Raw genomic sequence first — 11,948 nt, forward strand, 5'->3', positions numbered from 1 at the left:
CATTCAGCAGCATCTGGTGGTAGAAAGTGGAAACTACAACTATGCATCATATGACTAGCAATATGCCAAAACACCATTCTCCACCATTGGTAAACACACACAGGTTTACATTCATATACTAGGATGAATGTTGAATCTTTTTTTTCTTATTGTGGCCAGGTCAGAGCACACGTTGGATAGAAGTTGACACTCCAAACTTATCAGAACTCACTATTTCTTATAAAAAGGATTGAAAAGTCCCCAGATGGTGCAGAGATGATTAGTGTAAGCTGTAATGGGGGGAGAGGGTAGGGTGGCGGGTCAGTATGTCTTGTCCTGGTGGGGTGGGTGGTAGTGGCGGAGACCTGTTGCCTGCTAGAAATCTGATTAACAGGTAGTAGCCCAGTTGAGGGGACCAGATCCTTTGTGGGAAATCCTCTTGGTGAAGTGGTCCTATGACCAGCCAACATGGCCAGGATCAGTATGGACCCCTGTGGGCAGTCATCGTGGAGGGCTGTGTGTGGGGAGACCACCTGACCACAACCTAGAGTACATCCAATGATCAGCACCCACTTAGAGCCAGTCAAAGGTATATATATGTAATCCAAGATGGTGTAGCAGTCAGGCGTCTTTGTCTTAATCTTGTCGTGTATATATATTTTTTCTTCGCAGTTTCTTTAAAAAAAATTTTTTTAACCTCAACTCCTGCAACCCGCCTCACCCAATGTGGTATGGATCTGCTATTTTCTTTACTATAGAACCGGAACCCCCAACAGAAGCTAGCAAGCTAACTAGCTACCAGCTAGTAGTCAGCTAGCCACTGCTAGCGGTCATCAGCTAACCTTTAGCCAGGACAGCTCCTGCCAGTCTGCACAGTGCGATTCAACCCAGAGCATACCGGACTCTTTTTCCCCACATCTCCGGATTCCCACCGCAAACTCTGAACCTTTTCACCTGGATCATCATAGCTAGCTAGCAGCTACCCGAGTGGCTACTCCTGGCTAACGTCTCTGTCCCGAAGCAAGCACCAATTAGCCTGGAGCTAGCCTATGCTAGGCCCATCTCCCGGCTAGCTGAAGAGGTCCATCAGCCACTCCCTTGGGCTACATTACCTATTTTGCCAATTGGACTGGACCCCTTTTAATGCCGATACGGAGCCCCGCCGATCCTTCACAACTGGTCTACCGACATAATCCACCCGAGTGGGTTTTCACAGGCTCCTCCGTTGCGAAGTCTCCTGAATGCCCATTTGCTAGCCTGCTAGCCGTGGCCCGCTAGCTGTCTAGAGCATATCGGAATGTTAGCTGAAGAGGTCCATCAGCCAATTTTCTTGGGCTAAAATACCTATTTTGCCAATTGGCCTGGACCCTGTAACTACACGGAGCCCTGCCGATCCATCACGACTAGTCTGCCGACGTAAACGCCCGAGGGGGCTACAACTGACTCTTCCGTCGCGATGTCCCCCTAAGGCCCTTCTGCTAGCCTGCTAGCCCCGGCCCGCTAGCTGTCTGAATCGCTGTGTCTCCAGCCCGCCTAGCTACTCACTAGACCCCATGATCACTCGGCTACGCATAATTCTCCCTAATGTCAAAATGCCTTGTCCATTGCTGTTTTGGTTAGTGATTATTGTCTTATTTCACTGTAGAGCCTCCAGCCTTGCTCAATATGCCCTTTTGATCCACCTCCCACACATGCAGTGACCTCACCTGGTTTAAATGGTGTCTCTAGAAACAATACCTCTCTCAAGGTCACTCAATGCCTTGGTTTACCTCCACTATATTCAAATCCACCATACCCTTGTCTGTACATTATGCTTTGAATCTATTCTTCCATGGCCAGAAACCTGCTCATTTTACTCTCTATTCTGAATGCACTAGACGACCAGTTCTTATAGCCTTTGGCCTGTTGATGTAGAGGTTAATCCAGGCCCTGCAGTGCCTAGCTCCACTCCCATTCCCCAGGTGCTCTCATTTGTTGACTTCTGTAACCATAAAAGCCTTAGTTTCATGCATGTTAACATTAGAAGCCTCCTCCCTAAGTTTGTTTTAGTCACTGCTTTAGCACACTCTGCCGGATGTCCTAGCCGTGTCAGAATCCTGGTTTAGGAAGACCACCAAAAACCCTGAAATTTACATCCCTAACTATAACATTTTCCGACAAGGCAGAACTGCCAAAGGATGCGGAGTTGCAATCTACTGCAGAGATAGCCTGCAGAGTTCTGTCATACTATCCAGGTCTGTGCAAAATCATTTTGAGTTTCTACTTCTAAAAATCCAGCTTTCCAGAAACAAGTCTCCCACTGTTGCTGCTTGCTAAAGACCACCTTCTTCCCCCAGCTGTGCCCTGGACATCATATGTGAATTCATTGACCCCATCTATCGTCAGAGCTCGTACTGCTAGGTGACCTCAACTGGGACATGCTTAACACCCCGGCCGTCCTACAATCTAAACTAGATGCCCTCAATCTCACACAAATTATCAATGAACCTACCAGGTACAACCCCAAAACAGTAAACATGGGCACCTTCATAGATATCATCCTAACCAACCTGCCCTCCAAACACACCTCTGCTGTCTTCAACCAGGATCTCAGCGATCACTGCCTCATTGCCTGCGTCTGTAATGGGTCTGCGGTCAAACGACCACCCCTCATCACTGTCAAACACTCCCTAAAACACTTCAGCGAGCAGGCCTTTCTAATCAACCTTGCCCGGGTATCCTGGAAGGATATTGACCTCATTCCGTCAGTTATCGGATGCCTGGTTATTCTTTAAAAGTGCTTTCCTTACCATCTTAAATAATCATGCCCCATTCAAAAAATGAAGAACCAGGAACAGATATAGCCCTTGGTTCACTCCAGACCTGACTGCCCTTGACCAGCACAAAAACATCCTGTGGCGTACAGCATTAGCATCGAACAGCCCCCGCAACTTTTCAGGGAACTTAGGAACCAATATACACAGGCAGTTAGGAAAGCAAAGGCTAGCTGTTTCGAACAAAAATTTGCATCCTGTAGCACAAACTCCCAAAAGTTCTGGGACACTGTAAAGTCCATGGAGAATAAGAGCACCTCCTCTCAGTTACCCACTGCACTGCAGCTAGGAAACACTGTCACCACGATAAATCCACGATAATTGAGAATTTCAATACACATTTTTCTACGGCTGGCCATGCTTTCCACCTGGCTACCCCTACCCTGGTCAACAGCCCTGCACCCCCCACAGCAACTTGCCCAAGCCTCCCCCATTTCCCCTTCACCCAAATCCAGATAGCCGATGTTCTGAAAGAGCTGCAAAATCTGGACCCCTACAAATCAGCCGGGCTAGACAATCTGGACCCTATCTTTCTAAAATTATCAGCTGCAATTGTTGCAACCACTATTAATAGCCTGTTCAAACTCTCTTCCGTATCGCCTGAGATCCCCAAAGATTGGAAAGCTGCCGCGGTCATCCCCCTCTTCAAAGGGGGAGACATTCTAGACCCAAACTGTTAGAGACTTATATCTATCCTCCCCTGCCTTTCTAAGGTCTTCGAAAGCCAAGTTAACAAACAGATCACGACCATTTCGAATCCCACCGTACGTTCTTCGCTGTGCAATCTGTTTTCAGAGCTGGTCATGGGGGCACCTCAGCCACGCTCAAGTTCCTAAATGAAATCATAACCGCAATCGATAAGAGACAATACTGTGCAGCTGTATTCATCGACCTGGCCAAGGCTTTCGACTCTGTCAATCACCACATTCTTATCAGCAGACTCAACAGCCTTGGTTTCTCAAATGACTGCCTCGCCTGGTTCACCAACTACGTCTCAGACAGAGTTCAGTGTGTCAAATCGGAGGGCCTGTTGTCCGGACCTCTGGCAGTCTCTATAGGGGTACCACAGGGTTCGATTCTCGGGCCGACTCTTTTCTCTGTATACATCAATGATGTTGCTCTTGCTGCTGGTGATTCTCTGATTCACCTCTATGCAGACGACACCATTCTGTATACTTCTGGCCCTTCTTTGGACACTGTGTTAACTAACCTCCAGACGAGCTTCAATGCCATACAACTCTCCTTCCGTGGCCTCCAACTGCTCGTGAATGCAAGTAAAACTAAATGCATGCTCTTCAACCGATCGCTGCCTGTACCTGTCCGCCCGTCCAGCATCACTACTCTGGACGGTTCTGACTTAGAATATGTGGAAAACTACAAATACCTAAGTGTCTGGTTATATTGTGAACTCTTTTTCCAGACTCACCTTAAGCATCTACAATCCAAAATTAAATCTAGAATATTTCGCAACAAAGCATTCCTCACTCATGCTGCCAAACATACCCTCGTAAAACTGACTATCCTACCGATCCTTGACTTTGGCGATGTCATTTATAAAATAGCCTCTTACACTCTTCTCAGCAAATTGGATGCAGTCTATCCCAGTGCCATCCGTTTTGTCACCAAAGCCCCATATACTACCCACCACTGCGTGCTCTCGTTGGCTGGCCCTCGCTTCATATTCGTCGCCAAACCCACTGGCTCCAGGTCATCTATAAGTCTTTGCTAGGTAAAGCCCCGCCTTATCTCAGCTCACTGGTCACCATAGCAGCACCCACCCGCAGCACGTGCTCCAGCAGGTATATTTCACTGGTCACCCCCAAAACCAAATCCTGTTTTGGCCGCCTTTCCTTCATGTTCTCTGCTACCAATGACTGGAACGAATTGCAAAATCGCTGAAGCTGCAGACTCATATCTCCCTCTCTAAATTTAAGCACCAGCTGTCAGAGCAGCTCACAGATCACTGTACCTGTACATAGTCCATCTGTAAATAGTCCATCAAACTACCACATCCCCATACCGTTATTTTTTTTTTGCTCCTTCGCACCCCAGTATCTCTACTTGCACATTCATCTTCTGCACATCTATCACTCCAGTGTTTAATTGTAATTATTTCACCACTATTCCCTATTTATTGCCTTACCTCCCTTATCTTACATCATTTGCACACACATATAGACTTTTCTATTGTGATATTGACTGTATGTTTGTTTATTCTATTTGTAACTGTGTTGTTGTTTGTGTCGCATTGCTTTGCTTTATCTTCGCCAGGGCGCAGTTGTAAATGAGAACTTGTTCTCAATTAACATTCCTGGTTAAATAAAGGTGAAATAAAATTAAAAAAATAACGAAATTACATTTAAAAAAAATTGAAGTTGGAATTTACATTCACCTTAGGCAAATACATTTAAACACAGTTTTTCACAATTCCTGACATTTAATCAGAGTACAAATTTCTTGTCTTAGGTCAGTTAGGAGCACCACTTTATTTTAAGAATGCGAAATGTCAGGATAATAGTAGAGAGAATGATTTATTTCAGCTTTTATTTCTTTCATCACATTCCCAGTGGGTCAGAAGTTTACATACACACAATTAGTATTTGGTAGCATTGCCTTTAAATTGTTTAACTTGGGTCAAACGTTTTGGGTAGCCTTCCACAAGCTTCCCACAATAAGTTGGGTGAGTTTTGGCCCATTCCTCCTGACAGAGCTGGTGTCACTGAGTCAGGTTTGTAGGCCTCCTTGCTCGCACACACTTTTTCAGTTCTGCCCACAAATGTTCAATAGGATTGAGGTCAAAGCTTTGTGATGGCCAAATCCAATACCTTGACTTTGTTGTCCTTAAGCCATTTTGCGACAACTTTGGAAGTATGCTTGGGGTCATTGTCTGTTTGGAAGACCCATTTGCGACCAAGCTTTAACTTCCTGACTGATGTCCTGAGATGTTGCTTCAATATATCCACATAATTTTACATGATGCCATGTATTTTGTGAAGTGCACCAGTTCCTCCTGCAGCAAAGCAACCCACAACATGATGTAGCCACCCCTGTGCTTCACAGTTGGGATGGTGTTCTTCGGCTTGCAAGCCTCCCCCTTTTTCCTCCAAACATGGCGATGGTCATTACGGCCAAACAGTTCTATTTTTGTTTCATCAGACCAGAGGACATTTCTCCAAAAAGTACGATCTTTGTCCCCATGTGCAGTTGCAAACCGTAGTCTGGCTTTTTTTTGGCGGTTTTGGAGCAGTGGCTTCTTCCTTGCTGAGTGGCCTTTCAGGTTATGTCGATATAAGACTTGTTTTACTGTGGAAATATATACTTTTGTACCTGTTTCCTCCAGCATCTTCACAAGGTCCTTTTTGCTGTTGTTCTGGGATTGATTTGCACTTTTCGCACCATAGTACGTTCATTTCTAGGAGACAGAACGCATCTCCTTCCTGAGCGGTATGACGGCTGCATTGTCCCATGGTGTTAATACTTGCGTACTATTGTTTGTACAGATGAACGTCGTACCTTCAGGCATTTGGAAATGGCTCCCACGGATGAACCAGACTTTTGGAGGTCTACAATTTTTTTCTGAAGTCTTGGCTGATTTCTTTTGATTTTCCCATGATGTCAAGCAAAGAGGCACTGAGTTTGAAGGTAGGCCTTGAAATACATCAACAGGTACACCTCCAATTGACTCATATTTTGTCAATTCGCCTATCATAAGCTTCTAAAGCCATGACATAATTTTCTGGAATTTTCCAAGCTGTTTTAAAGCACAGTCAACTTAGTGTATGTAGACTTCTGACCCACTGGAATTGCGGTACAGTGAATTATAACTGAAACAATCAGTCTGTAAACAATTGATGGAAAAATTACTTTGTGTCATGCACAAAGTAGATGTCCTAACCGACTTTCCAAAACTACAGTTTGTTAACAAAAAATTTGTGGAGTGTTTGAAAAACCTAAGTGTATGTAAACTTCTGACTTCAACTGTATTGATTTATATATATATATATATATATATATATATATATATATATATATATTTATACAGTACCAGTCAAAAGTTGGGACACTGTCACACCCTGATCTGTTTCACCTGTCTTGTGCTTGTCTCCACCCCCCCACCAGGTGTCTCTGATTTGTTTAATTATTCCCTATGTATTTATTCTTGTGTTTTCTGTTTGTCTGTGGCCAGTTCGTCTTGTCTTGTTAAGCCTGCCAGTGTGTTTTTCCGTCCTCCTGTTTTTCTAGTCCCTGTTTTGTAGTCCTCCTGGTTCCAACCTTTTCTGCCTGCCCTGACCCTGAGCCCGCCTGCCATACCATTCTGTCTGCCCTGACCTTGAGCCTGCACCTATCTGACTCTAACCTGGTTTACGAACTTCTGCCTTTCCTCGAACTGCCTCTTGCCTGCCCCTTGTCTATTAATAAATATCAGAGACTCAAATCATCTGCCACCTGTGTCTGCATTTGGGTCTCATCCTGTGTCGTTATAGTATGAACTGGCCATGACTGACCCAGCAGACTCGGACCAGCTCCGCAACACTGTCTCCCTGCATGGAGCCACAATTGGAAGAAATGAGGAGCTACTCCAGAACCTTTTGGAAGGACTCCATACTTTGGCAGAACGCCATGACCAGGATTTCAACTCATTACTAGAGCAATTCTGTGCACTATCTATCAGGCAGCATGCCACAACTGCAGACCTCCCGGACGCTCACCACTACCAGTGGTGATTTTGTCCAGCCTACCCCGGCTTCCCGAGAACCCCGCTTACCTCCTCCGGAGTGCTATGCTGGGGATCCTGGAACCTGCCGGGCGTTTCTTTCCCAGTGCTCCCTCATCTTTGAGCTGCAGCCCTCTCTGTTTCCTTCAGATCGTTCGAAGATATCATATCTCATAACGCTGATATCTAGATGGGCGCTCACCTGGGCTACGGCGGTTTGGGAGCAACAATCTGCCATTTGCCTTTGTCTCGAGGATTTAGTGATGGAGGTGAGGAAGGTGTTCGCTTCTCCGGTGTCCGGGAGAGAGGCGGCCCGAAAGCCACTTCTACCATGTCAAGACTCACATACTGTGGCAGACTACATGGTAGACTTTCGCATATTGGCCGCCAAGAGTGTCTGGAATCTGGAGTCCCTGTTCGACACCTTCCTTCATGGATTATTAGGATTATGGATTATTTAAGACGAGCTCACGGCTCGGGAGTTACCCTTGGACCTCGGCTCCCTCATAGCCTTAACCATAAGGATCGATGGGCTCCTACGGATACGCAGGAGGGAGAGGTCAGTTCTCGGCCACACTCGCTTGTCCACGGCTGCTTTTTCCCCTTGGAAGAACCCCGGAAGTCCCCGACGACGGCATTCCCAAGAGGATCCGAAGTTACGCGAGACCCATCGGGAATCATCGGAGACTCGTTTACTCCAGAGCCTATGCAACTGGGCAGAGCTAGATTGTTGCCTAAGGATTGATTACGCAGGCAGAGCTCCAACAGTTTCCTGTATTGTGGTATTACAGGACATCATATATTAACCTGTCCAGTAAAAGACCAGGCTCATCTGTAGGTATGTGTATGCTGGTGGGCCATACAGGGAGTCTCCAAATTCCTATTACTCATACTCCTCCCCATGTTATCCTGCTGTGGGCTGACCGGTCTAAATCTCTCCGGGTGCTCATTGACTCTGGGGCTGACTAAAGCTTTGTGGACGCTACTCTAGTATATGAGCTGGGTATCTGCACACAACTCCTCTCCGTTCCCATGGACGCTAGAGCACTGGACGGACGCTCCAATGGCAGGGTCACTCACAATAAATCAAATCAAATTTATTTATAAAGCCCTTCTTACATCAGCTGATATCTCAAAGTGCTGTACAGAAACCCAGCCTAAAACCCCAAACAGCAAGCAATGCAGGTGTAGAAGCAATACGGTTCCCATTAACCTGTGAGTGTCGGGAAATCACGGTCCATACAGCTTCTACTTATTGAATCACCCCATGTTCCTGTATTGGGATTTTCATGGCTCCAGAGGCGCAACCCCCTGATTGACTGGACCACTGGATCTATCCTGGGTTGGAGCCCGTTCTGCTACTCACATTGCCTTAAGGCGACACAGCCTGCGCCGGGATGTCCTCCTGTGGGCTTTGGAAAAGCCTTGGATTTCTCCACCGTTCCTGCAGAGTACCAGGACCGCCTGGAGGTGTTCAGCAAGGTTCGCGCAACCTCCCTTCCTCCGCATTGTCCCTTCGGTTGTGCCATTGATCTCCTCCCAGGCACCACACCGCCGCATGTGCGGCTATATTCCCTGTCTGGCCCTGAGACCAAGACCACGGAGGAGTACATTGAGTACTCTCTGGCTGCTGGGAGCATTCGTCCTTCTGCCTCTACTGCCGGCGCAGGTTTCTTCTTTGTAGAAAAGAAGGACAAGACCCTGCGTCCATTTATCGACTGACGGGGTCTCAATGACATCACTGTAAAGAATTGTTACCCTCTACCAGTCCTCTCCTCGGTATTTGAACCTCTCCTGGGGGCAACCATATTTTCTAAGTTGGACCTTAGGAACGCCTACCACCCAGTTCGGATACAGGAAGGAGACGAGTGGAAGACAGCCTTCAAAACGGCTAACGGACACTACGAGTACCTGGTCATGCCGTTTGGACTCAACAATGCTCCCACAGTGTTCCAGGCCCTGGTCAACGATGTGCTCCACGACATGATGAGTCGGTTTGTGTTTGTCTACCTCGATGACATCCTTGTTTTTTCCCGTTCTGCTCAAAAGCATGTCCTCCATGTCCAACAAGTCCTCCGGAGCCTCCTGGAGAACCAATTGTTTGAGAAAGCAGAGAAGTGTGAATTCCATCGCTTCACTATCTCTTTTCTGGGATACGTCATCGCTGGAGGGAACGTTCAGATGGATCCTGACAAGGTGAGAGTGGTGGTGGATTTGCCCCAACGCACCTCTAGAGTGTAGCTGAATCGTATTCTGGAATTTGCACATTTCTACCGCCGCTTAATTCGGTGTTACAGCACCCTGGCTTCTCCCCACTCTGCACTCACTTCTTCTAATGTGCCTTTCACATGGTCCCCAGCTGCCGATAGGGTGTTTTTGGATCTCAAGCATCGATTTGCAAATGTATAAAAAATAGAAAAGCGGAAATATCACATTTACATAAGTTTTCAGACCCTTCACTCAGTACTTTGTTGAAGCATCTTTGGCAGCGATTACAGCATCGAGTCTTCTTGGGTATGACTCTACAAGCTTGGCACAACTGTATTTGGGGAGTTGATCCCATTCTTCTCTGCAGATCCTCTAAAGCTCTGTCAGCTTGGATGGGAAGCATTGCTGCACAGAATTTTTCAGGTCTCTCCAGAGATGTTTGATCGGGTTCAAGTCCAGGCTCAGGCTGGGCCACTCAAGGACTTTCAGATACTCCTGCGTTGTCTTGGCTGTGTGCTTAGGATCATTGTCCTGTTCGAAGGTGAATCTTCGCCCCAGTCTGAGGTCCTGAGGACTCTGGAGCAGGTTTTCATCAAGAATATCTCTGTACTTTGCTCTGCTCATCTTTCCGTTGATCCTGACTAGTCCCCCAGTCCCTGCCGCTGAAAAACCTCCCCACAGCATGATGCTGCCACCACCATGCTTCACCGTAGGGATGGTGCCAGGTTTCTTCCAGACATGTCGCTTGGTATTCAGGCCAAATCTTGGTTTCATCAGACCAGAGAATCTTGTTTGTCATGGTCCGAGAGTCTTTCGGTGCCATTTGGCAAATTCCAAGTGGGCTGTCATGTGCACTTTGCTGAGGAGTGGCTTCTGTCTGGCCACTCTACCATAAAGGCCTGATTGGTGGAGTGCTCCAGAGATGTTTGTCCTTCTGGAAGGTTCAGAGTGACCATTGTGTTCTTGGTCACCTCCCTGACCAAGACCCTTCTCCCCCTATTGCTCAGTTTGGCCAGACGGCCAGCTCTAGGATGAGTCTTGGTTGTTCCAAACTTCTTCCATTTAAGAACGATGGAGGCCACTGTGTTCTTGAGGATCTTCAATGATGCAGAAATGTTTTGGTAACCTTTCCTAGATCTGTGCCTCGACACAATCCTGCCTTCCCAAATCATGTCCAATCAATTGAATTTACCTCAGGTGGACTCCAATGAAGTTGTAGAAACATCTCAATGATGATCAATGGAAACAGGATGCATCTGAGCTCAATTTTCGAGTCTCATAGCAAAGGGTCTGAATACTTATGTAAATAATGTGGCAGACTAGGGGGTTTGGTCAAAACGTTTACACAGACCAGACACGGACAGAGTAGGATTACCTCAGTTTCAAGGGTGTTTATTTGAATAACAAACCAGAATAAAAGAATAGGTGTCCCCGATGAGACCCTCACAGGATTCAGGTCTTGCTGTATCCTGTGGGGAACAAAAACTGAACTCCCTCCTTTTACCTCTGGAACCATCCCCAACTATACGGTAGTAACCTTTCTTCCCCCAGTCCCTTCTCCCTTGTGCTGCCCTTCTGGCAGCTTTATGGGACCCGTCCAGAAGGTGAGCAATCAGCCCTTGATTACTTACCAACCACAATCAGCCCCAATTAGTCCTGGCTGGAGAGCCCGTCGAGACCTGGCACGTCCAGCAGAGGAAGTCATCGCCTCGTGATGAATACTCCGTCTGTCACCAGGCCTCGACGAGTCTCCCCCTGGTGGCTGACCTGCTGTACGTTACAATAAGGTATTTCTGTTTTTTATTTTTAATACTCAAAAAATTCAAGAAACCTGTTTTCGCTCTGTCATTATGGGATATTGTGTGTAGATTGATGAGGATTTTTTATATTTTATTTACTCCGTTTTAGAACAAGGCTGTAACGTAACAAAATGCAGAAAAAGTAAAGGGATCTGAATACTCTCTGAATGCACTACATATATTAGGACGAGCAATGTCGAAGTGACATTGACTAAAATAGAGTAGAAAAGAATACAGCATATACATTTGAAATGAGTACAGCTAAATGTAAACATTATTAAAGTGACTAGTGTTCCATTATTCAAGTGGCCAGTGATTCCATGTCTATGTATATAGGGCATCAGCCCTTAAGGTGCAGGGTTGAGTAACCGGGTGGTAGCCGGCTAGTGATGGCTATTTAACAGTCTGATGGCCTTGAGATAGAAGCTGTTTTTC

Source organism: Salvelinus fontinalis, chromosome 3, assembly GCF_029448725.1.
Source record: "Salvelinus fontinalis isolate EN_2023a chromosome 3, ASM2944872v1, whole genome shotgun sequence".
Classification (NCBI taxonomy): Eukaryota; Metazoa; Chordata; class Actinopteri; order Salmoniformes; family Salmonidae; genus Salvelinus; species Salvelinus fontinalis.